The following is a 24,504-nucleotide window of genomic DNA, read 5'->3' on the forward strand; positions in this document are numbered from 1 at the left end:
TCTACTCCTGAAATTCCTTTCAGAAAGGCGAGACAAGAGCCCAGTCACACTGGGTCCCAGGTGGCAGAGGTGGATCAGGAGAAAGTGACCATCATTCTTCTCTTCAGTTCACATGAGGCACCTGTGAGGCTCACTGACATCACCACCAGAGTATCCCCTATAGAAATTCTAGTACTGGCTTTTTATATCAACATATGGCATGATCATATGTCTTTAATAGATTTAAATTTACTGATGTTGGAGTGGCCGGTTAGCTCAGTTGGTTAGAGCGTGGTGCTAATAACGCCAAGGTCTCGGGGTTCGATCCCCATACGGGCCACAGGCACAACTCCTTTGGGGCTGGTGTGATAGCACAGTAGGTAGGGTGTTTGCCTTCCATGCGGCCAACCCGGGTTTGATTCCCAGCATCCCATATAGTCCCCTGAACACCGCCAGGAGTAATTTCTGAGTGCAAAACCAGGAGTAACCCTTATGTATCATCAGATGTGACCCAAAAAGCCAAAAAAAAAAAAAAGTTACTGATGTCCATCAATAGTAACAGTTCTTCTTCTCTCTCTCTCTCTTTTTTTTTTTACCTTGTTAAGGATTTGTGCAATGCTCGGAGCCCCTGGGTGCTATTCCTAACTTACTCCACCCTGATGCATGATTCAATGTTCAGGACAAGCAACGCTGCTCTGCCATGCAGGTCTACAACCCACAGTGCTCAAGACGGAGTGCGATGCTGGGATTGAATTTGAGGACCAGAGCACATGAGGCATATTCCCCAGTCCTTTGACATCTCTCCTCGTCCCACTATGTGATTTTCAAAATCTAAATCTACAGACATGGCTAACTCTTCTTTGGCATTTTAGTCAAAACTGTTGGGTTGGCCAGAGAAGGACAATTGTAAAACCTGTGGTGGCCCTGGGGATGTCTCACCTTCAGAGTCCCTGAAACCAAGAGAACAGAGCTTGGTGCTAGCCAAGCAAAACCCGCCCCAGCCCTCCTCTCCCTCGATATAAATCCCACTTGAAACACAGGCTGGCAGGATCTTCCTCAGCCTCTCTGAGGCTTGTGAGATCTACCCGGGAACGCGCTCTTTCCAGTAAATCCCACGTACAGCTCATCCTCCCCTTGAACTCTGTTTCTCCTCTCTGCAACCCGGTCTCCAGACCTTTGAAAAACAGAGGGAGCTGTGTCTTACACAGACTCCCCGTTAACTTTGAGGATCACTGGTTTAATCCCGAATTCAGACATTGTTTCCTTGTTTCAGGAGAATGGTTAAGTCGATCTGGGTGGAAATGGCTGGAGACTCACGAAATAGCCAAATCAAGTTATTTGAGCTGGCTTTTCTTCCTTGATTTCCAAAGTCAGATTGAACTGAAAAGTTATGAGACCTTCTCATTGCTATTTTTTTTTCTATTCTTTGGGCAATTCTAGATTTTCCTTAAAATAAAAAAAAAAACAACCCTGTCATTTGAGTAGTATGGGTGATATTGATGTGGGTGGACCCCACGGATGGCTCACGTCAGTTGTGAGGAGAGAAAGATGGTCACCTTCTCCCACTTTGCCTCTGCATCCCGGTCCTACCATGGAGACTAAGACTGGTAACGTCTGGGATGCGCCCCTGCTCAGCACAGACCTGAACCTCACCAGCCCCATCAGGTGGCTATCAGGCATGGGAGTTGATCCCCACTCCCCAATTTCTCCAGAAGCCACGGACTCAGGCTGGAGCAAGGATTTACTTTTTGCAGGAAAGGAGAAACCAGTCCCAGGCCTTACCCAGAATTTTTGGGGTTCTTGCTTCGCCTCGCAAAAAAGAATTTAAGTAGACAAGCAGTGAAGTAAAACAAGATTTATTTGGAGGGCTGTTTGGAGGTGTGGAGGGGAAGAGAGTGAGGGGGCAGGGACAGAGTAATGCGTTCAAGAGAGAACGCGAGCTTCTCCAAGGGCCGAGAGAGCTCTTACGCACACCCCGACATTAGACGTGAAAGAACGAAGGTGCACATCTCAAGAAGGGAGATGAAGGTGACACATGTACTCAGGTAACACCTGTGCTCGGGTGACACATGTGCTCACACACCACATGTGCTCAACCACGTGGGCGCAAGCAGCACAGGGGCTCGGGCAGCATATGTGAGCCCTTCCTTTGTTCAAGGTGGCCTTTATAGGGTTTCTCCAAGCTGCCCCCACACTGGCTCCTACCTAGGGCCAAGTCCATTGCTAAGGAGGTTGGGGGGTGGGGTGGGAATGGTGATAGTCTTCTTTGAAATTCCTTTCCTGGCCTTTTGTTCCTGCAAGAGCTTCTTTGTGTCTCTTGCTGGCACCAGGTGAGGGTCTTATCAGGCCGTAGTAGTTCCTGGTTTCTTCTGTTTTTCCTGTTTTCTGCAAGGTTGGCTTTTGCCATTGCCCTGGGAAGGGGTTTTCCCTGTCTACCTGCCTACCAATAAGATTATTAAAAGGTTAGTATTAATACTTTTTTTTGTTTGTTTTTTGGGTCACACCTGGTGATGCACAGGGGTCACTCCTAACTCTGTACTCAGGAATTATCCCTGGTGGTGCTCAGGGGACTAGATGGAATGCTGGGAATCGAACCCGGGTCAGCCGCATGCAAGGCAAACACCCTACCTGCTGTGCTATCATTGTTCCAGCCCCAATACTTTTAATCTACAAAGTTGTACTGAAGCGATAGCACAGCGAACAGGTAGGGTGTTTGCCTTGCATGCGGCTGACCCAGGTTCAATTCCTCCATTCCTCTCGGATTGCCCAGCAAGCTATCGAGAGTATCCAGCCTGCATGGCAGAGCCTGGCAAGCGTATTGGATATTCCAAAAACAGTAACCACAATCTCACAATGGAGACATTACTGGTGCTCACTCAAGCAAATCAATGAACAACGGGATGACAGTGCTACAGTGCAGTGTACAAAGTTACTGTGATTTACCAGCAGTATGACTAAAAATCTCCTCCTCAGTAATTGTCCCCTGGTCATTTTAGCTGCCACTACCACTTGTGTCAGGCACGCCCCTCCCACAACCCCTTGCCAAACTGGTTTATAGGATCCATCAAAGGAGGAGTAGGGTGCCTGGCACAAAAAGCTTTTTATTTAATACAATTTCTGCATCCCCACCATGGCTGCCAGACTCCACCTGCTGGAGCCATTGTTTGTTAACATTTCAATTAAAAAAAACAAAGGCTGGGACATTTGCGTAGTATGGCTCTAGCGGGATAAACAATCTGTAAGCACCTTTAATATTTAGCATTGAAGTCACATTCAAGGTGAAGTTCTCCTATTCCATGCTAACAGGATGTTTCCTACCTGGGTGCTCATTTGCAGACCTCATTATCTAAACAAAGCTAATTTTTTTTTCACTAAAGCATAGTGCCTTTAGTACTAAGGGCACTATCTGGACTTTTTTTTATTATTATTATTTTAATTTTTTATTAAAATTATTATTTTAATTAATTTAATTATTTTAATTATTAAAATTATTATTAAAAATGATTTCCCACATCTCCCTTTTAATTTTTTAAATACAGACTAATAGTGTCATAAACATTCTGCCTTTTCAGAATGTTTTTGAATGAATGAAGTTAGTGTTGTTTTCTGGGAAAGAAAAGACACCTCATAACTGAAGGACCAACCTTGGAGCTGTCTAAATTTCAAGGAGATTAATTAATTCCCAGAGCATCTGACTTTAGCCATGATGATATCATTCTGCTTTGCTAGCCTATTTTTCCTCCACAGGTGCCCTGGGTGCACCTTATTAACTCAGCCAGTGTCTGCTTGATCTAGTAACCTAAATTATGCAAAACACAAGTCAAGACATGTTAACTCAAACTTCCATTGATCAGCAAATCAATCTCCCCAACTCCCTCACTGGAAAGACTCCAGTCAGCCTTCACATGTCTTAGCCAACAACAAAATGCTCTTATGTACCAACCTAGACTTCTCTGTAACTCTACTTTAATATGTGTGTGAATGACTACACTCTCTTATAATCAATCAGTGCTGAAGGGTAGTAAAAAACACATATGATATTCCACCTGAATTTGCCCAAGACTTGTCCAAGTCTTGATGATTTATTACATCTGCAAATTATTAACATGTTACAAGAAATAAAACAGGGCTGGGGAACTTCATGAGATTTTATATTTATATGCAGAAACTTTAACAACTTTAACAACTTAAGGTTGATCATGTATTTTGTTTGTGTAAAAGAAAATAAATATTTTTTAAGATTTAGAGACCTGATGGTCTCCTTCCAACCATTCGCATCAGCTCTTGAAGTACAAAACAACCATAAAAATTCAAGTGAATAGGCAAGCTATTTCTCAATTAGGTTTGTAATTTGCCGCAGTTTTAGTTGCACACTAAGTATTTTGTATACAATTAAACATCATTTCCATCGTAAGCGTGTTACCATATCTAGAATGTTTTTGTGCCACACTCAGCTGTGCTCTGGACTTATTGCTGGCTTTGTGCTCAGGAATCACTCCTGGCAAGTGACCATAGAGGGTGCCAGGAATTTAACCAAGGTCAGTTGCATGGAAGCAAGAACGATACCCACTGCCACTGAATTTGTGGTATATTTTTGCAATCAAACGTATTAATACATAAACATTCCTGATGCTTTTTTTCCTCCTTGACACAGTAGAATCTTTCCTCTCTCCTATTTTTGTATTACCACTATGACTTTGATCACTGTAATCCTGTCATCTCATTACTCATCAATTGCTCGAGCAGGCACCAGTAATGTCTCCATTCATCCCTGTCGTGTGCTAGTGTAGCCCAGTGGCATCTACTTGCTCCAGAAACATGAAGAGCACATTGTTGTTACTGTTTTTGGTATATAGAATACATTATGTGTACTTGCCAGGCTCTAGCATATGGGCGAGATATCCTCAGTAGCTTGATGGGCTCTCTGAGAGGGGCAGAGGCTTTGAGCTTATATAGCTGAGCTGGAGGTGGTTTGTTGGATGTGTCTCCCACATACCTAACTTTGGGCCATTTAATTTCTTGGTAAACTTGACTCCAAGTTGTTGGGGTCTGGCCAAAGGCACAGCAGCAATTTTGGGATATCTGGAAATCTGAAGGCATCATCAGGTTGACCTGTTGACGGAACAGTGTAAATAGAAATAATATGGGTCACTCGTTGGTTGAAAGTTTTAAGAGCCATAGCTCTTTCTCTTAACTTTTTCTTCTTCTTCTTCAAAAGGTATTGACTCAATGTATGAATGTCGTATAACTGGCTTCTGTACTGAATGAGGGAGAAGTATCTGAGATGATAGACAGAACCAAGTAGAATGATGTCAACTTTGCAACTTTAAAAAATAATAATATGATTAAATATTTGAAGCATGAATTATTTGCATGGCAGTTTATTATATTCCTTCCTGTCATCATTTTAAGTATTGCAATTTTATTTAAATTAGTCATTTGTTATTCATTTATTTTCTAACATACATTCACCAATTTATAAAACCATATTATTTTTGTAATCCTTTTCTTTGGTGGGCACCTTAGGGTGTTCCCATCTTATTCCTGGCTCTGTGCTCAGAGATCACTCCTGAGAACACTCAGGGAACTTTATTGCTTGTTTGCCAATAAGCAAACCAGCTCCAACCTGCATGCAAAACAAGCATACTAAACCCTGCACTATCTTCCCAGTCTAAAATTCTTATTATTCTTAATTTTCTAACTTTAAACATAAGGGGAAATTCATGAGTTTAGAATATGCCTAATGGGAAAGAGCCTAACTATTAATATAGTTTAGAAGTAAGAGAATAAAAGTGTTATCACTAAAAATTTATTCATTTGTAACAAACAACTGGTATATATACACATGCAAGTGGAAGAGATTTGAACATTAGAGGATAATGAGACTGGGTTAATTTTAAGTAGAGCTTCATGGTCTAGCCGTGCATCTACACAATGATGATTCATTCATTCTAGAAAATATCCACAAACATTATCAGATCCAAGTAAATTTTAAGTGAAAAAAACATTTTAAAGATGAATATATGACATAAGCTAAAGCATAATTAATTATGGTTCTTTCTAGGCCTCTTGCAAAAACCATGATGCTCATCTGTTATTATATAGAGAACTTTTATAAATTATTGTTGTGTCATTTACTATTAGTATCTTAATTCAGATTTTCTTCCTGCCATATTTTTAAGTTAAAGATATAGTTGTCTTATTAATTTAACAATGTATTCACCCATTTTTAGATTTATAGAACTAATTTATTAAAAATAGATTGAGACGGACCCTCTGCTCTTAAAGACTTTGATTCCAGAGACCTTCTAACACATTTTGCCATCCAGCACAGCTTCTTACAGCAATGCACTGAGACTGTGAGCCGGGCTACAACTCCGTGCTGCCTGGGCATGGATCTTTCCTCTCCAGCCTGTTTTCCTGCATGGAAAATGGCAGTGGCAGCAATATCCACGTGGTGAGAGCCACCTTCTAAGACTCCTAACCCAGAGGTATATGGTTTTTACACTTTGGGGCCCCTACGTAATCATGGGAAGTGGGTGCAACTGGCAGGCCCTCGGCCCAGATAAATCCGGAGCTGCTGAGAGCAAAACAGACCCTCTGTGCCTAAAGACTTTGATTCCAGATGCTATCTAACACATTTTGGCATCCAGCGCAGTTTCTTACAGCAATGCACTAAGACTGTGAGCTGGGCTATGCAATTTCTGGCAGAATTTTCCCTAGATTTTGTACAAAAATCCCAAACCGTGCGGACTTAACATTTCTTAATTGTCATCAATGTGAAATGGTTCCTTTTTAGCAGGTCTGACTTTGGGGGGAAACTCCAAATAATAACAGTGAGTTTTTTGTTGAAATATTGAAGGTAATCAAAGTAGCAGCCATTTCTCGAGACTGTGAACTAAGAAACAGCCCCTCGACAGCCGAGAAGAGGAAATATTCCTCTTCTCCGGTTGTTTCCCATTTTGGGGGAGAAACTCGGCGTGGCGTCCACCATACTGTGAGGCGCAGGAAGGGGGCTGAGGGGGGAAATAAAAAAGGAAAAGGAAAAGGAAAAAGGGAAAAAAAGAGTTATGTACTTGGAGCAGTGGGGCTGCATATCTCTTCATTCTAATCAATGGAAAACTAATTATCAAATGTTTCCTTGGTAGTAGGGCTGTCCTTCTTGGGGGGAAACTCCAACAACAATAGTGAGTTTGTGTTGAAATATGGAATGTAATCAAGGTAATGAGAAAATGAAGTGAAATTCATCAGTTATGCAGTTGGGGGTAGGGGGGTGGGGGCGGGAGGTATACTGGGGATTTTGGTGGTGGAATATGGGCACTGGTGAAGGGATGGGTGTTTGAATGTTGTATAAGTGAGACATAAGCCTGAGAACTTTGTAACTTTCCACATGGTGATTCAATAAAAAAATAAATAAATAAAAAATAAAAATAGATTGAATACAAAATGCTAACCATAGACACTGCAAAGCAGGGAAAAAATAGACCTGGGAATTACAACCAAAGGCTATAATCTGCCCGTTGCCATCAGTGGAGTACAATTCAGTTGAAATTTTAGTAGGAACTGCATTAGTGAATTTGAATTGCCTCCAGAAATACAATCCCTCAATAACATAGAGTTCTTTATATGCTCTGAGTTTATGGATCCCCTATAGAGGAGTGTAGTTAAGGTTTTCATGTAGATTTATCTTATAACTGTTTTCTCACTTCCATTCAAGCTTTCTCCTCACATTGAGAAAAAACTGTACATAGCTATAATTTTTTCTTTCAGTTCTAAGTTAGCATTAGAATAAAGGTAAAAAATAGTATACATATAATATAAAGGGATGCTAAATTTTGATAACCATGGAATACGAAAAATTCATTATAAATTGTAAAACTCTAGATGTCAACATGTTTTATTAATCCAAAAGGAGTTTGGACTATTACATGGTTTTAAATAAATATTTTTATATAAGAAATATATTTTATTTTAAATTTATATGTTTTTTCTCCTACGTGAGAGAAATAGACATTCATGCTATTCTCTTCATCACCACAAATAAAAGATGATTCATTGCATTTACATACTAAAATATTTACTTAAGAAGTTCATAAATGACTTTTGTGTTATATCAGATAAGCTAATATAAATGCAATTTATTGAGGGGATTTTTCATCATCTAATTTTAGTCTGCATTGAAGTAAATAAAAAAGCCATGTAAAGAGCAGTATCCAGACCTTTCAAAGTTACCAGTGTATAATAGAGATTAAATCATTGTGAGAAGAAAACCAATGAGACCATTCACCCTATGCTAATAATTAAATATTTTTTCACTTTCAAGGAAACTCTTAAGCTTCTCTCTCCAGAGGATCAAAAATAATTATGAGTGAAAGTAAACTTCTCTCTACACAAATCTATAGGACTTGAAATACATTTGGCAATAAAAACGGTCATGCTTTTCATTTTAAAATGTGGATTAGTAACATTTCTCATGCCTTGGGTCTTTCCCATCCTTGCTACAAATATACCAAGCCGCAAAACCCTATAGTTGTAGGTTCAATGTTAAACTAATATTTGGATTACTTAATTCTAAACCCAGCTGATTATTAGTATAATTAGTATGAACTACCAATAAAGCTGCTCATTTATCCAAAATATACAGAGAACACAACCATATGTCATATATCTTATCAGCAGTGAGTTTACAATAATGTACATAACAGAAAAGATTGTGACTCTTGTGGACCTAAGTTAACATGAAAAATATCACAATAAGAAAATGGAAACTGGATTAGTAAAGATTATCAGTGTAATGAAGAATAAAACTGTGTAGAGGTTAAAGAATATTAGCATATGTTTGGTGATCTAGAAACATCATGATAAAATTAGTCCTTTATCCAAATACATACACACACAGAGTATGCTGTGCTTAGGAATAATGAATTGTAAATAATAGGTGATGGTGTCAGTGATATAATCCTGTGACAAACTGTGTAGTTCCTTTTGATTCAAGATAAAGAAAACTGATTTTATTTAGAATTACTTTAGGACCAGAGTAATAGTATGGTAGCCGCTTGCCTTGCATGAAATTGACCAACACTCAATGCCTAGAACCGTATTAGTACCCTGAACACTTAAGTGACCCCTCAGAGCAATGGTGGCTCTGATTTGATTATTTAAAATATTGACATGGAACCAGAGTGATAGCACAGCGGGTAAGGTTTTTGCTTTGCACACGGCCATTCAGGGTTCAATCCCTAACATGCAGTATGGTTCCCCTAGCATGGCCAGGAGTAATTCCGTATGACAGAGACAATTATCCCCTGAGCATTGTCATGTATGGCCCAAACACATAAAAATAAATAAATAAATAAATAAATAAATAACTTTTGGGCTGGAGCGATAGCACAGTGGTAGGGCATTCGCCTTTCACGTGGCCGACCTGTGTTCGATTCCTCTGCCCCTCTTTGAGATCCCAGCAACAAGCTACCAAGAGTATCTCGACCACACGGCAGAGCATGGCAAGCTACCTGTGGCGTATTGAATATGCCAAAAACAGTAACAATAAGTTTCTCAATGAGAGACATTACTGGTGCTTGCTTGAACAAATCGATGAGCAATGGAATGGCAGTGACAGTGACAGTGACTTACTTTTATTTTTGACTGTTAGCAAAAAATCATATTTTGGGGAAGAGGAAAGTCAGTCATAATTGGGAGGCAAAAAAAATCACGCTAGGATCTATTGTATTTGGCATTTGGATAGATATTTTCCTCCTCATAGCTTGGGCCACTTAGCTGAAATGGAAAGTAAAAGAAAAACACCTTGTTTTGGGTTATTTGTGTGAAAAATGTAAGGGGATACACTTTTCATGTGATAATTTTTCTGGGATGCTGGGTAATCTACTTAAATATTTCTGAGTGTGTTGGCAGGTCTTTCTTGATGAAATTTGCACTAAATTGAGGAAAGTGGATTCCCACCGCTGATATGGAAGTCAGTATTCTAGATAACCTGGATACAAAGAATTAATGTCTCTGAAATAAAATATAGCGACAGAAGAATAGAGGTCAATAGCTTGTTTTAAAAATAAATACTGATTAGGGACTGGAAAGATGGTACAGTTGGGAGGGCTCTTGCTTTGTATGTGGCTGACCCAAATGCAGTTCCCAGCATTTAATAAGTTTCCCCGAGACCCACAAGACACCCACAAGTTCCCTTAGTGCATTGCAAGGAGTAGTCTCTGAGCATGCTGCATGTGTCCCAAATACCAAATTAATAATAATAATAATAATAGTGATAATAAAAAAGTACTGATTAATTATTCATGTAATGTTCTAAGTAATGGGTTATGCCAGGATTGTTTGATTAGCAACAACTATTTTATGAAAAATAAACTTTGTTATGTTTATCAAACACTTATGTTGACATGTTCCATGAGTTTTGAAAGTCTGAAGTTCAGGCAATAAGAACCAAATATATCTGAGTAAACACTATGTCAAAGGGAGACCAATGCCATATGTGCATTTGACCCTTTATATAGAGGGTCAAAATATTAAGATTTGGATGCTTCACATTTGAAAATTATAAAATGGAAAGGCAAAGGGGATTTAGAACATTTGGAAATTGATACTGAGATAAAGCCAGAAACTGAGTTAGCATTATATCTAAAATTAAGACAGTAAATCAAGAGAGAGATTTGGTCCACATGGTGTAAAATTGTTGTCAGGTGGAGGAATTTGACCAAACTAAAGCACCCGCTGATGCACAGTGAATGCTAATGTCCTTGACCAGCAATGTGGTTAGCATGTTTCTTACATACAAACAATAGCCAAGATGTTTTAATAGATTATGACTTACAAGGACAATATGCAAATAAGGAGTTTGAAGCATTGATTATTTACATATGTTTTAAATAGTTTTTGCAGTGAAAGGGAGTGAAGGAGTAGAAGAATATCTGCATAAGTTATAAAAGTTTTAATTTATTAATTTTACTGATTGATACACTAGAGGTTTAGGACCTTGGTCCCTAATAAGGACAAGAAAATGTAACATCAAATTATGATACAGTTGAAATGTTTTAAAATAAGAGCACTTCATATTAAAAAAAATAGATGGGGGGTGGGAGAAAAGAAACAAAGATTAAGGTCCTCATTGAAGTAAGTCAGTAGATCAAGGTAAGAAAGTTGGACTTTCAGAAATGACATGTCTTCTTCACGAACAAGCATAGGTGCTATAGCACTAAATGCCGGCTCAAATTTCAAGGTCCCTTGACTGTAAGAAATTTCCAGATGACCTCTAGACTTAACTGTGTCTTACTTATCCAAACACAGATCCCCAGTGCCCATCTATTCACCTCAAATGTTAGATACTAACATATTTCTGTTTTTTAGAAATATACACCTACAAATTATTTAATTCTATGAGGATAAAGAATTGCTATATAAAATATGATAAAATATTCATTTTAGTGTAAATAAAACATTAATATCGAATGTTACATTTATCAGTGATGGTGATAAATGAGTAATTACTATATCTGAGAAATATCTGAGTAATCACTATACCAAAGATAGACAAAAGCCATATCTGCACGCAATTATATAGGGTCAAAATATAAAGTTTTGAATGCTTCACGTTTGAAAATTACCAAAAGGAAGCACAAAGCATATTTAGAATATTTGGAAGTTGACACTGAGATAAAGCCAGGAGACCGAGTTACGGAAAGAATTCAAACAAATTTAGTTGCTTTCTCTTATAGCCGCTCCTCATTTCTCAGATTTGATGTGTTCAAAATACAATCAGCAAGAGAATTAATTAGTTCAAAGGCCAAGTGATTCAAGCAGTACTTAGTATGACTGATAAACTCAAAAAATACTGTTATAAACATTTATCAATATCTATCATGATTTTGAATTCAAATTTTAATTTAAAACATTTGGGGGAATTTTATCATACCAAGTCATGCTCAAAGCTTACTTTTGGCTTTGTGCTCAGGAATCACCACTGGTGGTGCTCAGGGGACCATATACAGTGCTTTGGATAGAACCTGGGTCAATTGGATGTAAGACAAGTCTTAAGCCCTATACTATTTCTCTGGTCCAAACCGTTAAAAGTATTTTGTAAAGTGGTTGAGGATGATCGTAGATGTGCTTCATTTTTATAAACCTAAGACATAATTACTTTATATGTATGTATGTATATTATATACATATATAATCAGAGTCTTGTAAATATACACACATATAATCACAGTGTTGCTATGCAGGAATGTGGCCTTATGTGTGCATATATTTATATTATTAATTTCAAACTAACCTTTAGAAAATAACTACCACTTGCAGATCTAAGATCAGTAGAATTCCAGGTTATCAGCTTCTAATGCAATGAGCAGCAGCTAGAACACGGTCTACAAAGAAGTGAATTATTCTTCACCATATGCATTTAAAATTGGGTACTTCTTCCTTTGCCATAATAATTGTTAAGGTAATATGAAAACAAATAAATTGTATATTTAACAGCATAAACTAATTTGCTGCAATAATAGTAGTTATTTTCTTAAAAGTATTAAATTGCCCAGAAACTCATTAGAAAATGTAGAATTAGTAAGATACAAACTTACAATGTAAGGTGTTTTCCTTATAATAAAAGAACAAAACATTCCAAATGCTACGTTTGAAATTTTTTGTTTGCTTTTTTATAACTGAAAAAGACAAATATCGGGAGTCCATTATTTACAATAATTTATAAAATGTTATTTTTCATTCTACATTCATATTGTAAGCAAAAAATAGACAACTAAAAATATTGTGTTGACTTTGAGGTCAGTTTATAAAAATGTTTTATATGGCTTATTTATTTATTTAGGTTGTGGAATGGCACATGGTTGTGCCTAGAGCTTCCTACTGACTCTGGGGTCAGGGATCGCTCCTGGTGGTTGTCAGGGAACCATATGAGATACTAGGGACAACACCAGTAACTTACCCCCTGTGCTCTCTCTCACTCTGCTCCCTATTAACTTTTTAATAGAATTGATTTTCTTCATCTCTAAAATGATATTTTCTCAATAATTTCTCATATAGCCTTAAAAATCGAATGTTCTTTTTTAATGCATTGAAGCATGAAAAAGGTGACAGATTTCTGGGCTCAGAGAGATAGTATAATGGGTATGATGCATTCTTTCTATGCAATGGATCTGTGTTCAAATCTTGACACCCCATATTGTCCAGCAAGCATCTCCAGGAGTGATCCCTGAGCATGGATCCAGGAGTAAGACCTGAACCAAATCAGGTATGGCCCAAAAATAAAAATAGAGATCACGGCTATCATTCCAATGTAGGAGCTAGATCATTCTGGTGTCATGTTATTCTTTATTATGAATCATCCTATTGACTGTCACTGTCACTGTCAGCCCATTGCTCATCAATTTGCTTGAGCGGGCACCGGTGACGTCTCTCATTGAGAGACTTATTGTTACTCTTTTTGGCATATCCAATACCCACAGGTAGTTTGCCAGGCTCTGACGCTCGGGCTCGATACTCTCGGTAGCTTGCCCGGCTCTCCTAGACGGGCGGAGGAATCGAACACGGGTTGGCAGCGTGAAAGGCAAATGCCCAACTGCTGTGCTATTGCTCCAGCCGGGATCCTATTGACAAAAGAGTTTTTAGTTTCTTCAATTGTGTTACTATGGAGTCCAAAATCTTGCTGTGATCCACACGTCTTTATAGATTGAGTAGTGGATGTCAACAACAGTTAGTTGTCAAGCCAATAGACTCTTTCTGAAAAGAAATATGTCCATTAAAATTGCCAAATATAAATTCAAAATTCCAAAAGAGCCTCTACCCAAATATTTTTTTTAGTTGTATCCAACTATTTCTTTCTTTTTATGATACACCTCCTTTAAAAAAAATGTCATTTTTGAGCACCGAAAGCCAACAACTTTTCTTTGACTTCCGAATATCAGTAATTAGAGGCACTGGTTTTAATTCCTAACTCATTGCCAGTTGTAAATAACAAGGGAGCTTGTCTCACCAATGCCTTCCTCTAATTAGAGATTTCCTTGATTGAGAGGTTGGGATGGCCTCCTTTTGGCACTTATGACATATGAAATTACAAGCAAATAGGATGACCTATCAATTCTTGGATTGCATTCAGTACAGAAGCAATGAAACGAAGCAATAAAATATTTAAACACCCCACCCCACCCCCTTTCTCTATAAGTTTTTTCAAAGCCCTTAGAGTTAAATTTATTGTTTCAATGGTCCAATTATAGCTCTCAAGGGATTGTTTTATTCCCTGTATTGAGAATTTAAAATATATAGCTGGCCTTACGTGTGGAAGAGCAAGCAGTCTCTCTCTCTCTCTCTCTCTCTCTCTCTCTCTCTCTCTCTCTCTCTCTCTCTCTATCTCTCTCTCTCTTCCTTGAGGATGGCCAAGAATTTCCTTTTTGAGATATGCCTAACAGTGAATAAGAGCTGCTCTTACAAAAAGATCCTATTAATCGGAAGATGTGTCAGCATTGACATTCAGGAATTTAATTAAAAGAGGTATGGAAGCAAGAGAGTTTCAAATGGTTTCATTGTACCACTGTCATCCCTTTGCTCATAGATTTGCTTGAATGGGCACCAGTAGCATCTCCATTGTGAGAGTTCTTACTGTTTTTGGCATATCTAATACACCACGGGTAGCTTGGCGGGCTCTGCCGCTCTGGCGAGATACTCTCGGTAGCTTACAGGGCTCTCAAGTGTTGACAGATTGTAAAACTACAAACCCTATAGGGACATGGATTTCTTCTCTGATTTGTTTCTTTGCAGAACTCTTGTCCTATAGATAAGAAGCCCAAAGAGAAGAGACTAAAGAGAAGCTCGCCTTGCTTTCCATATGAACACACTGTCCTTCTCGCTTGTTTTGTTGTTTTGTCACCAAATAAAACGCTTTTATTAGCTTATTGATTTTTTTTAAGCACTGTGTATTACAAAGTTATTGGTGATTGCGTTTCAGGCATATCATGGTCCAATACTAATCTCCTAACCAGTGTCCTCATCCCTCTTCTAATATCCTCAAATTCCCTCCCACCCCTCTTCTGTCTCCATGCAAGACCCTTATTTTCTGCTTTTAAACACTGTGGTTTATAGTACTGTTCTGATGGGTACCATGCATATCAATTGACCTCCTTTCTGCACAGGCTCCTCGCCCAGAGGGACCAATTCCCTCCACCATTGTCTTATTGTCCCCTTCCTTGTCCTACCCCCATTCACTCTGATGTGGCAAGATTCCTGCTGAAGACCACCTTTCATGTTCTTTGTTTCTATTGTATTTGGACATTTGTTATTCCCACACTATGTTCCTTATCTCCTATATGTGAGAGATATTATTCTATTTCTCTCCCTCACCCTCTGACCAACAGCACTCAGCATAATACTCTCCAGATCCTTCCAGCAAGCAAAAAATTGCAGGACTTTATCTTTTCTTACACTTAAGTACTATTCAACTGTGTACATGTATCATTGGTTTTTGTATCCAGTCATCTGTTCTTGGGCCCTTGGGTTGTTCCCATATTATGGCTGCTGTGAATAATCTTGCAACAAACAGAGGGTCACAAATGTTTTTTCTGCATCATGGTTTTAGACGTTTGAGTATATTCAAAGGAGTGAGATGGCTGTATCATACGGAAGTTCAATTTCTAGTTATTTGAGGTGTGTCCATATTGTTTTCCAGAAATACTGGACTAATGGATATCCCCACTAGAAGTGCATGAAGGTCCTATTTCTTCAAAGATGAAGGCCCCCCACATCTATGTTAACACTGCTTTTTGTCATTCTTAACAGTGAATTCCAGTCTCTCTCTCTCTCTCTCTCTCTCTCTCTCTCTCTGATTTGCAGTAATATCTCATTGCCATCTTGATTTGAATTTAAGTATAGATTAGTGAGGCAAGTCATTTTTTTCCCATATCCTTTTGGCCACTTCTCTATCAGTTTTGAAAAAGTTTCTGTTCATCTCTAATGCCCATTTCTGAATGGAATTGTGTGTTTTCTTCTTACAAAGCTGTGCCAGTGCTTGCTTATGGATTTTTGAGGTTGGTATTCATGTTGAAATCATTGACAGAGCCAGGAGATACTACGATGTTAGAAAGTATGTGCACGCATCCCACTGGGGTTTGATCCAAGGCATCACCTGGTCTTTGAAGCATCACCAGTTACACTCCTGGAGTCCCTCTGAGAAACGATAATTTGACCCAGAGAGTTTCCCTAAGTGCAGGTTTAGGGCAGCATGGAATTCTTGATTTCTGCTTTATATTCAGCATGGTATTCCTGGGAATTGTTTTAGAGCCTTCCCCTACTACTTAGAAAAAAAAAAATAAACAGGAGAATTGCAAAATAAATATTTTAGCACTATGCTGAGTACTGATGAAAGGGTGTTAAAATAATAGTAAAAGGTGACATGACAGCAAATTGTTTAATATTTATCATGTCCTATGACTACATAGCTGCATAAGCATAAGTTCATAAACATATGAAAACGGGAAATTTGTTTTTATTTAATATGAATATCAAGATAATGGGCTCACACAATAGCCTAGTGGGTAGGGCACTTGCCTTGCATGCAGCCGACATGGGTTTGATTCCTCCACCCCTCTAGGAGAGCCCGGCAAGCTACCGAGAGTATCTTGCCCGCACAGCAGAGCCTGGCAAGCTACCCATGGCATATTTGATATGCCAAAAACAATAACAACAAGTCTCACAATGGAGACGTTACTGGTGCCCGCTAGAGCAAATCAATGAGCAATGGGATGACAGTGACAGTGATCAAGATAATATTTCACATTTGGTCAGGACTATGGAGATCTCTTAATGAATGCAGACTTTGTTATTATGCATAGGTTAAGGATGATGTTTATTGTACATGCTCACTGTGTTATTCGCTGCATGACAAGATGTTAACTCTTTAAGTTATCAACATCTTGAATTTCTAATCTTTTTGGTGCAGGTGTTAAACCTGGCACAGGCCCTCCGAGATGGGTTCCTTCTCTGCCAGCTGCCCAACAACCTCCAGGCGCACTCCATCAACCTAAAGGAGATCAACCAGAGGCCGTGGATATACCAGGTGCTGCCCAGAGATGCAAGCAGGCATGTGTTTTTCAGCATGCAGATTGTTACAAAATGCCAGTCGACCAAAGCATATGTTCGGTAGACTTGGAACACCTGTAAAGGTGATTAGAGACCGCCCCAAAAGCTTCTGTCCTTCTCGAAGAGCCCGGCAAGCTACAGAGAGTATTCTGCCTGCACTGCAGAGCCTGGCAAGCTACCTGTGGCATATTCGATATGCCCAAAACAGTAAAAATAACTGGTCTCACTTCATGCTCGTGGAGCGAGGAAATGCCAATGGGCCACACGAGCACGTGACAGAGATGAATGGAGGCATTACTGGCACCCACTAGAGCAAATTAATGAACAATGGGACAACAATGCTACGTGCTACTAATTTTTTATGCCAGAAGTATTGAAGTATTCGTTGAAGTATTTTTTACATGCAATAATGTACTAGACAAAATTTTTGTAGAGATTGTGAGTCAACGGTCAGTGAAAATAATTGTCCTTACTTGTTCATAGTTCGATTATTTCCCTATTTGAGGGCTTGAGGTAAAAATACAACCTAAAAAGAACAAATTTTATGTTGTTCTGATAATTTGTTTTATTCAGTATCCCATGAATTCCACCATGATTATACCTTCCCATTACCATTATTTCCAATTTTCCCAGCTACCATCCAAAACTACCCCCATAGCAGGCCCTAGATAATTTATTTTTAATCGCTTGGTATAAATTACTAAAACTGATCAAAAAAGAATCCCTTAAAAGAAAATGTGTCAAAATTGCTTTAACTCATCCTGGAGCCACTAAATCCTTAAAATAGAGATTACTAACGTGTTGCTACAGGTTGTGTGCTAATATTTTCTTAATCAAGATTGGTTGCCTTCCACTTTACATTCCATCCAATGTGAGGTGCTACTCCTGGTATATTGGTGGTATAGAGTATGAGATGTCCCTCCTGGAATTCTAAGATTTTGAATGGGATGATGCAGCTGGAGTTAAATTTTAACTGGATGTTGACTTTGGAGTCTGAAGCCATCCCTGCAGCTTGTTGATCTCTTCCAAGATTTATTTATGTATCTCTGGAGCAATAGCATAACGGGTAGGGCATTTGCCTTGCATGAGGCCAAACCTGGTTTGATTCCTCTGTCCCTCTCGAAGAGCCCAGCAAGCTACTGAGAGCATCCCGCTCTCATGGTAGAGCCTGGCAAGCTCTCCATGGCATGTGCAATATGCCAAAAACAGTAAAAACAAGTCTCTCAATGGAGATGGTACTGGTGCCCACTCGAGCAAATCAATGAGCAATGTGACGACAGTGCTACAGTGCTACCATCTCTGGATCATTGCTGGTAATGAGCTTATATGGAACCAGAGGAAGTTCATGAGCACGACTGTTAGGCTTCCGGAAAAAAAATGGGAATAGGGGAAGGTCGCCCAGCATGGTGGTAATTGGGTTATGGAGGTTTTCAGCTGCCAGGGCTTTGTTTGGGTGGTTGGTGGACCCGCACCATTCCTGGGTGCCCCGTATGAGATACAGCCTGGCACAGGGTCTGGAGGCATCTCTGCAACTTGTTGATCTCTTCTGAGATTTACTTATGAGTCTCTTTGAAAAAAAAAAGATTTGTAACAAAATGTGTTTTGACATTGACGATCACTTGATTTCAAAAGCTGTGAAAAACATGAGGTGAGGTTTGCCTACCATAAATTTGGTTGATTACTGAGCTTTGAGCTTACAATTTCTATTATTTCATGTGGAACTGAAACAGAAATCTCAAAATATATTAAAATATCATTTTCTAAGCCTTAAATGGGCTGGATCCATAGCACAGCAGGTAGGGCATTTGTCTTGCATGCCGAAAACCCAGGTTCAATTTCTTCGCTACTCTTGGAGAGTGCGGCTAGCTACTGAGAGTATCTCGCCCCCATGGCAGTGTCTGGTGAGCTACCCGTGTCATATTTGATATGCCAATAACAGTAACAAGAAGTCTCATAATGGAGACGTTACTGGTGCCTGCTCGAGCAAATCGATGAGCAACGGGATGACGGTAACAGTGACAGTGACAAGCCTTAAATGACCTACTGAGAAGGCAAACATACGGATTATAATACTACATAAACAGGAGAGAGAAGTACAGAAATATATTTTCAAAATTAACAAATTTATATTTGTTGATTATTTAGCAAATAAACAATAGGATAGTTCTTTTATTGTTATTATATATAGTTTTCAATCTATCTGTTTACTTGTGTCTAGACTCACAATGACTTAATTTTATTAAGTTTACTGAAACAGTTATTGAAGAGCAGGTTTTATTGATTTTATTCATAATGAAGTGCATTTTGAACAAAGAAGCATTAAAGTGATGAAAATGGTTTTACTTTTTATGTGAATTTAATCTGAGACTCTGACTTTGTGATTTTTCTAATTTGAGAACATTTTCTACTGTTATATAACTAGCATAAAATCATTGCTTTTGAATCGAGTACTGCTTTAAAACTATTTTAGTAAAATGAGATCCTGTTAAATGTGATACCCTGAGAATTTCATGCACAACGCAATTTTATCTTTGCCACAGTTTGCATGATCATGAAAAGCCATCACATACATGATGATAAATGTCAATGCATATCATGTTTTAAATGATTAGAGTATCACATGAGAATGTATAAATTATTTTAGATGATATTTTGTAGTATAACTATGTTATGTTTTAAAGCTGTGGTTCTCACAGCAGGACCATATTAATAGTTGAGGTCAGAAATAAAGTACAGTGAGTAGGGCGCTGGCCTTACACTTAGTCAACCAGGTTTAACCCTCTGCTCCATGTATAGTTCCCTGAGCCCTGCCACAAGTGACTGCTGAGTGCAGAATCAGGAAGAGTCCTGAGCAATGTCCACTATGGACCAAAAATAAAAGAAACTAAACAACTTGTATTTATATATATATATATATATGTATATATATATATATATGTGTGTGTGTGTGTGTGTGTGTGTATTCATAAACATTCAGTTAAAACTAAACTGATATCTTCTGTTAATACATTTAAAATGTATGTTGCAACTCAAAACAATACTTATTATTACTGCTACAATATACAATTTTTAAAGTTTGTGTTAAAATGTGTTACTACATATATGTTACATGCCTACTGAACTGAGAAGCCTTATTATCAACAGGTTTGTACCTCTCTTTTATGAGCATTACTTCTACTCAGTGCAAAAGCTTGCAAAAATAATAATACATATATTCCTTGCACCTTTGCTGTGCTACAATTCTTCATTTTCTGGATGATAACCAATGTGTAGACACTGAAGCAGAAACAAAATTAGCTCAATGTAAACATGGCATAAATGGGCTTAGCAGAAGTAGATGCGATAAATTTTTTTCTGTGTTGATTTAAATATGTTTCTTCTGAAACTTACAGTATTCGATTATTCAGTATAAGGTTAAAAATATTAGTATGGAATATTTTTTAGTTCCACATTTTTTCTGTTACATGCAAATTTAGAGTCAACAATGGCCAAGAGTATAGTAATACTAACAGAACTGTGACTGCAACAAAATGCTTGATAAAAAGGCTGAGAAAAAAAATACAACCAATAGTAGTAAGGCTTGGCATTGATGTTGTTATAGTCAGGTCATTAGAAGTGATTTTTCCAGAATATGATCTATGTTTATGTCATCATCTTAATGAAGATGAACATAAGTTGATTGAGACTAGAAAAAAACATTAGAACATAAGGGTTGAAGAACAAGTATGAGATATGACAAGTATTTAAAATACAGCATGAGGAGTCAGGAGAAAGGTGAAAGGCCTTGGACACAACAAACCCTGGTTTGATCCCTGGCACCTTTGTATAATCCCCTGAGCTCTGCTAGGAGTGATCCCTGAACAGAGAGCCATGAATAATGCCAGAGCTTAGCAGTGTGTGGTTCAAAGAGCAACTAGATAAAGTAAAAGCCACCGAGTAGTGATTTACATGAGGGTGTAGTATTGGATGAAATGATGAGTCTCTTCAGAGCCCAGTATTTTCTGTATCTGGAGATTTGATGACTTGATCTTATCTGTAGGGAGCCATTTTACCTTACTGATCTTATCCTGTCACTATTTGTTTAATCACTAGCTAACCCCATGCCACACCTAGCAAAGGTTGCCACTCCTAATCATACTGATTTTATCCTATCAGCATTTGTTTATTACTAGTTAAATCCCGTGCCACACCCTGCATTTCTATTGGGGGTCCTGGCACCACCTCCTCCCAGCAGGGAGGTATAAATACTGTAACTGCCATAGAATAAAGGCCTTTTCTCCCTCCTCAGGGCTCTGCGTCTGTTTATTTGGCTGCCCTACATAGGGTTCTCCCTGCTGAACAGAACGAGACCTCCACATCGACTTCCACACTTATCAATCACCTTACTTTGAATGTTTAAGAGGAGAGAAGTATTTCTTCTCCTATAAATATAACTTAGGGGTGACTCATAGCACAGATTATTAGGAAAGAACAATGGTGCTTAATCTAGGTGCTGAGAGACCACCAGGATTACAGGATGCGGTGCTTTGTCAGGGACATGCTGTGCTGAGGGTCCCTTTTGAGAATTTTGAGCACACTAGGCATAGGATATACGACTTGAACAGTATCTCTGACCCCTCAGTTACTTGTTTTTAAAGAAACATTTACCTACATGTTCTCAAAGGTGATTTGATTTTCACAATATGAACCTGAGTAGAGATAAATGGTAGGTGCTTCCTTGTTGCACCTCGTACAACATCATATCTTGTTATTATTCTGATTACATGAATACCCTGCTTAATGTAGCACAGAAACCTAGCTTATAGAGAGAAACACAACCAGGTCGGCCTGTGATTCAAATAGGATATTTAGAGAGGTTTTACCTATGACTTTCAAATTAAAAACCTAATGTACTTTTATCTTCAATTAGGTGCAATTGCCAAGTATAATTGACCATAGTAATGTAACTAGTGATTTGAGAACATTCAAACATGCATATGCTGTACACATTTTAAAATAGATTCAGCTTATTTCATGGAGCTTTGAGCCTAGAAATTACTTAGTGAAATATCTAGTTCGCCCCTTTCTCTGAAAAGAGAACAAGTTATAAAACGCAGATAGATGATGAGGAAGGATAAGGTAAAACCAAGGGAAAAGACAGCCTAACCCTTATGCATAGCAAGGTCAGGTCAAAAGTGTTATGAAATAGAATTGGATAACAATGGAATCCTATGGAATTGGATTCCAGGATTCACATTAATTAACAAGTGTCTTACAATGGAATTGGGATCAGGGATCGGCATAAATTAACTGCATCTTTATCTGTGTCTTTTCCTTGAGAGTAAGTGAGTGAGAGAGGGAGAGAAAGAAAGAGAAAGACAGAAAGAGAATAAGAGATATTTGAATCTTGTAATTGACATACTATATCAAAGAAAAACACTGATGTGTCTTCTTTTGGCAATATTTTATAGTTTATTTTTATTTTGGAAGAAAAAAGGGCAGATATAGAAAATGACTATATTTTACCACATTCAGTAATTATCAAATTGCAATGGTTTACAGCTTCCTCTTTTTTAAATTATCTTCACTGTACAGTTTACAACTGAAATGTACTTAATATATTTAGCATATTGCATTGATTTACATTGAGTATTTGTATATTTTCAAAATGCTTCTTCAGTAAATCTAATTAACAGAGTTACAGTCTTATTTTGTTTTCCTTGTAATGTAAATGGCCTAGACTTAACTCTGTTAGGAATATTCAAAGATGCAACTAAAGTCTCTCTGATATACATTATATCCCATGACTAAGCTGCTTTCTAAATAAAAGTTTATACCTTTTTATTTTCTGCATCTATTTTGCCAATATCAATTCCCTTCCAGTGAAATGTCAATCTGTTCTCTGCATCTAAGTCCATTTTTTTGTTGTGGCTTTTAGATTCCACATGTGAGTGATATCAAAAGTCTTTGTATAATATATATATATAATTTGTATAATATTTGTATAATATTTAATTTATATGTTATTAATTTATCCATATGCACATATATAATACCACTTCTCTTTATTCACTCATTCAGAAATTACAAACAATTGTAAATAATCATGAAGTAAAGAAAACATGGTGGTTTCCTTCAGATAGCCAACTGAAAGTGAAACCTCTGAATTATATTGTAGTATATTGCTAAATTTTTTAATCTCCATTATCTTTTTCAAAATGAAAGTTTTTTCTATTCGTTTATTCTATAATTTTATTTTATATTATTTGCTTTTTTCTATATCCTGGAATGAACTCTGTCTCTGTCTCTTTCCCTCTTTGTGTTTTGGGCCACACTGGAGGTCCCCAAGGATAATTCATGGCTCTGTGTTCATGTTCTAAGACATTGAGATCTGAAAATTTGTCTGGTGGTATCAGGAAAACATGTATTGCAGCAAATCAAACTAGTTTCAGCTGCTGTAAGATAAGTACCAAAGCACTTATACTATCTCTGTCCAGAACTTATTTTCCTTTATCTTAGCTTTTGGAAATGTATGCTGTCATATTGTCTTCACACTTATGTCTCCTATTTTTTAATTTTTTTTATTTTATAAAGTAGTACACAATATTTGACTACATTTAATATTCAAATGCAAATACCTCCACCATTACACCTTCCCAACACCATATTTTGGATGTTCCCATCCTGAACCCCAGCCCCTGCCTCAAACAGAACCGAAGTAATATATTTTGTATTGTTTATTATGAAAAAACTCTGAAAATACTACCAAAAAGTATCTTGAGAGGAAAGAGTGTGGATTGTTGAAGGCCTTCTATAGCAGATCATTAACATGTTGTTAAAGGTTGAACCTTGTGTACTTAATATCAACAAGTGTTTTACAACTTGTTTACAAATGGAATTGGGATCTGGGATCGACATAAATTAACTGCATCTTTATCTGTGTCTTTTCCTTGAGAGCAAGTGAGTGAGAGGGAGAGAAAGTAGTGCTCAGGGCTTACTCCTGGTTCTAAACTCAAGGAACACTCCCGATGAGCCCATGAAACCATATGAGTTGCTAGGGATAAACTTTGGGTTGTCTGTGTGCTGGGATGTGCTCTACTGGCTGTACTATCTTTCCACCTCCTAATTTTCTATTTTAAGATTCTTTTTGCAGTCACATAAACCAGTTCCAATTATTGTAATCAATTTACATTAGGCTTGCATTAGGTTTAAATTAGATATAGTGGGACCCTGATTGCATAAACCTCACGAACAGCGATGATTGCAGGCATGTGATAGAATAACCAATATCCAGAGAAAATAATGCACCAGTTTGCTTCCAAGGAGATAAACAGTACTCTTCAGGCAATGGTGCATCTGGGTTTAGGGTTAGAGATTAAAAATTAAGGAAAGAAAATTCTAGACACCAAAAAGATAGGATAGTACCATGGTTTTGTTGTTTGC

The 24,504-nt window shown here is 37.9% G+C and overlaps 1 non-coding gene across 1 annotated transcript; it reads left to right on the forward strand.

Annotated features, from left to right (window-relative positions):
- The first annotated feature begins 244 nt into the window (after positions 1 to 244).
- TRNAI-AAU (transfer RNA isoleucine (anticodon AAU)) lies at positions 245 to 319 on the forward strand. The gene has a single exon. It is a non-coding gene; the product is annotated as a tRNA-Ile (tRNA).
- The last annotated feature ends 24,185 nt before the right edge of the window (positions 320 to 24,504 follow it).

The sequence above is a fragment of the Sorex araneus genome, chromosome 2 (genome assembly GCF_027595985.1).
Source record: "Sorex araneus isolate mSorAra2 chromosome 2, mSorAra2.pri, whole genome shotgun sequence".
Lineage (NCBI taxonomy): Eukaryota > Metazoa > Chordata > Mammalia > Eulipotyphla > Soricidae > Sorex > Sorex araneus.